The sequence below is a fragment of the Salvelinus sp. IW2-2015 genome, unplaced genomic scaffold (assembly GCF_002910315.2).
Source record: "Salvelinus sp. IW2-2015 unplaced genomic scaffold, ASM291031v2 Un_scaffold7377, whole genome shotgun sequence".
Classification (NCBI taxonomy): domain Eukaryota; kingdom Metazoa; phylum Chordata; class Actinopteri; order Salmoniformes; family Salmonidae; genus Salvelinus; species Salvelinus sp. IW2-2015.
In genome coordinates this window covers 1-3,309 of record NW_019948637.1, presented here as the reverse complement: position 1 = coordinate 3,309, position 3,309 = coordinate 1, and the positions used below count along the sequence as shown (strand labels likewise).

Genomic DNA, 3,309 nt, shown 5'->3' with positions numbered 1-3,309 from the left:
AACATCTTGGCCATGTTCTGTTATAATCTCCACCCGGCACAGCCAGAAGAGGACTGGCCACCCCTCATAGCCTGGTTCCTCTCTAGGTTTTGGCCTTTCTAGGGAGTTTTTCCTAGCCACCGTGCTTCTACACCTGCATTGCGTGCTGTTTTGGGGTTTTAGGCTGGGTTTCTGTACAGCACTTTGAGATATCAGCTGACCTACGAAGGGCTATATAAATAAATTTGATTTGTACCATCAGAAAGTATTCACACCCCTTGACTTTTTCCAAAATGTTACAGCTTGAATTTAAAAAACAGATTCAATTGAGATTGTGTCACTGGTCTACACACAATAACCCATAATGTCAAAGTGGAATTATGTTTTTAGACATTACAAATTAATACAAAATGAAAAGCTGAAATGTCTTGAGTCAATAAGAATTCAAACCCTTTGTTATGGTAATCCTAAATAAGTTTAGGAGTAAAAACGTGCTTATTAACAAGTCACACGGACTCAATCTGTGTGCACTAATAGTGTTTAAAATGATTTTTGAACGACGACCTCCTCTCTGTATCCCACAAATACAATTATCTGTAAGGTCCTTCAGTTGAGCAGTGAATTTAAAACACAGATTCAACCACAAAGACCAGGGAGGTTTTCCAGCATAGAAGGGCACCTGTTGGTAGATGGGTAAAAATGTAAAAAAGCAGACATTGAATATCCCTTAGAGCCTTGTGAAGCTATCAATTACACTTTCACTACAAAGATACAGGCGTCCTTCCTAACTCAGTTGCCGGAGAGGAAGGAAACCACTCAGGGATTTCAACACGAGGCCAACGGTGACTTAAAACGGTTCCAGAGTTTAAATGCTGTGAAAGGAGAGAGAAATTACAGAGTGAAAAGAAGGAAGCCTGTAATGAATAAATATATTCTAAAAACATGCATCCTGTTTGCAATAAGGCACTAAAGTAAAACTGAAACTAACTTTATGTCCTGAATACAAAGCGGCAAATCCAACACAACACATCACTGAGTACCACTCTCCATATTTTAAAGTATTGTGGTGGCTGTATCATGTTATGGGTATGCTTGTTGGCTGTATCATGTTATGGGTATGCTTGTTTTTGGCAAGGACTGGGGAGTTTTTTAGGATAAAAAGAAAAGGAATAGAGCTAAGCACAGGCAAAATCCCAGAGGAAAACCTGGTTCAGTCTGCTTTCCAACAGACACTGGGAGACGAATTCACCTTTCAGCTGGACAATAACCTAAAAACACAGTTAAAGTTTTGACTTAAATTGTCTTGAAAACGTGAAAATGGCTGTCTAGCAATGATCAACAAACTTGACAGAGCTTGAAGAATTTAAAAAAGAATAATGTGCAAATATTGTACAATCCAGGTGTGCAAAGCTCTTGGAGACTTACCCAGAAAGACTCACAGCTGTAATCGCTGCCAAAGGTGATTCTAACATGTATTGACTCAGGAGTGTGAATACTTATGTAAATGAGATATTTCTGCATTTCATTTTCAATACATTTGCAAAAACATGTTTTCACTTTGTCATTATGGGWAGATGGATTAAATTGGTTAATTTCTCACCCATTRAGACTGGTTTATATGTATAATCTYTCCACCATGGAGCTGTGAGAGTACGTCCTGTTTTATCTGTCTTAACGTAACTTCAATACAATCAATAATTCATTCATGTCATTGCACAGCAATCAAGCATTTTATTTTCAAATGAAATAACAAAAAGGGAGCCTTGAATAATTAAACAAATAAATAACTAGATTTTTCTGCCAAACATCTATTTGAATAAAAGCCCCGTGTTTGGAACGCATGTTTGATTAGTAAACAATTGGATCAGTTATGGGTCGACTTTGGATAGTTTACAAGGTCCAGCGAGGCACATTAGCAGGGCAGTCACAGGGTGTATTTGGGTAGGATGTATCGGCAGTCACAGGGTGTATTTTGGATGTATCGGCAGTCACAGGGTGTATTTTGGATGTATCGGCAGTCACAGGGTGTATTTGGGATGTATCGGCAGTCACAGGGTGTAATTTTTTTTGAGATCGGCTTTAACAGATACCACTGAATAAGGGCTCTCCTTGATACTGAGATGCTCTGGCTGTCGGCGGTCGCGCGGTACTTCATTGCTCCCGAGGGCAGCTCAAAGCCCTATTCTATCGATTTGAAAATTTCGAAATTCATCCGAAAAAAAATAAAAATAAAGTTCAATCATGCCACAAATTTCTCTGGCCCAGCAATACTCGGAATATCCTGAAGCTGCTGCGTGCTGTTAGAGAGAAACGTAGTGGGCTGAAAAGTGGGCAGACTTCCATATCTTTTTCCCCCCCTTAACACAGCAGATTCCATAGTCCCCGCCCCCCCTAACCCTGACTTCATATCTCGCCCCCCCTAACAGCACGCGGGGGAAGCCTGAAAACCGTCACGTTCGGGCCTGAGTAATGAGAACTCGGTACACAGAACAGCATACCAAATGATATGGAAGACATATACAAGGATGAACAAAATACATTTTCATATTAAAAGCCGTTACAAGAAACGTTAGTGTCTCCTGAGCAGATAAACCGAGAGGTAAACGGCTTATATATTAAATATATGAAACTAGAGCTTGTGTGGATGCGCTGGTGGATCTGGAGGTACCGCTTGCACAGTGAAACCTTTCGCCACACTACTATAATCTGACCTGTGTGGATAGCGCTGGTGGGATCTTATGAGGTTACCGGCTGCGCAGTGATGGGAACTTTCCACACTATATAATCGACCTGATGTGGCATGCGCTGTGGGATCGTTGAGGTTATTCCGCGCGCAGTGAAACCTTTCGGCACAAGACTATATAACGAACCCTGTGTGGATGCGTGTGATCCTTGAGGTTACCCGCAGCATGGAAACGCTTTCCCACATATTATAAAACGGACCTGTGTGGATGCGCTGGTGGATCTTGAGTGTACCCTGCGCAGTGAAACCTTTGGCACACTATATAGACGGACCTGTGTGGATGCGCTGTGGATCTGAGGTTACCTGCGCAGTGAACCTTTCCCACATATATAACGGACCTGTGTGGATGCGCTGGTGATCGTTGAGGTTACCCCTGCGCATGAAACCTTGCCCCACATATATAACGGACCTTTGTGGATCGCTGGTGGAATCTTGAGGTACCCTGCGCAGTGAAAACCTTTGCCACACTATATAAAACGACCTGTGGATGCGCTGGTGGATCTTGAGGTTACCCTTGCGCATGAAAACCTTTCCCACACTATTATAACTGACCTGTGTGGATGCGCTGTGGGATCTTGAGTTACCCC

The 3,309-nt window shown here is 42.2% G+C and overlaps 1 protein-coding gene across 1 annotated transcript in view; it reads right to left on the bottom strand.

Annotated features, from left to right (window-relative positions):
* Window positions 1-2,990, bottom strand: part of LOC112079251 (zinc finger protein 239-like) — a 10,371-nt gene extending 7,381 nt beyond the window's left edge. Inside the window, exon 1 of the mRNA XM_024145249.2 lies at window positions 2,923-2,990. The gene's annotated coding sequence lies outside the window, so the exon portion shown is untranslated. The remainder of the gene's footprint in view (window positions 1-2,922) is intronic.
* Between the last annotated feature and the right edge of the window lie 319 nt (window positions 2,991-3,309).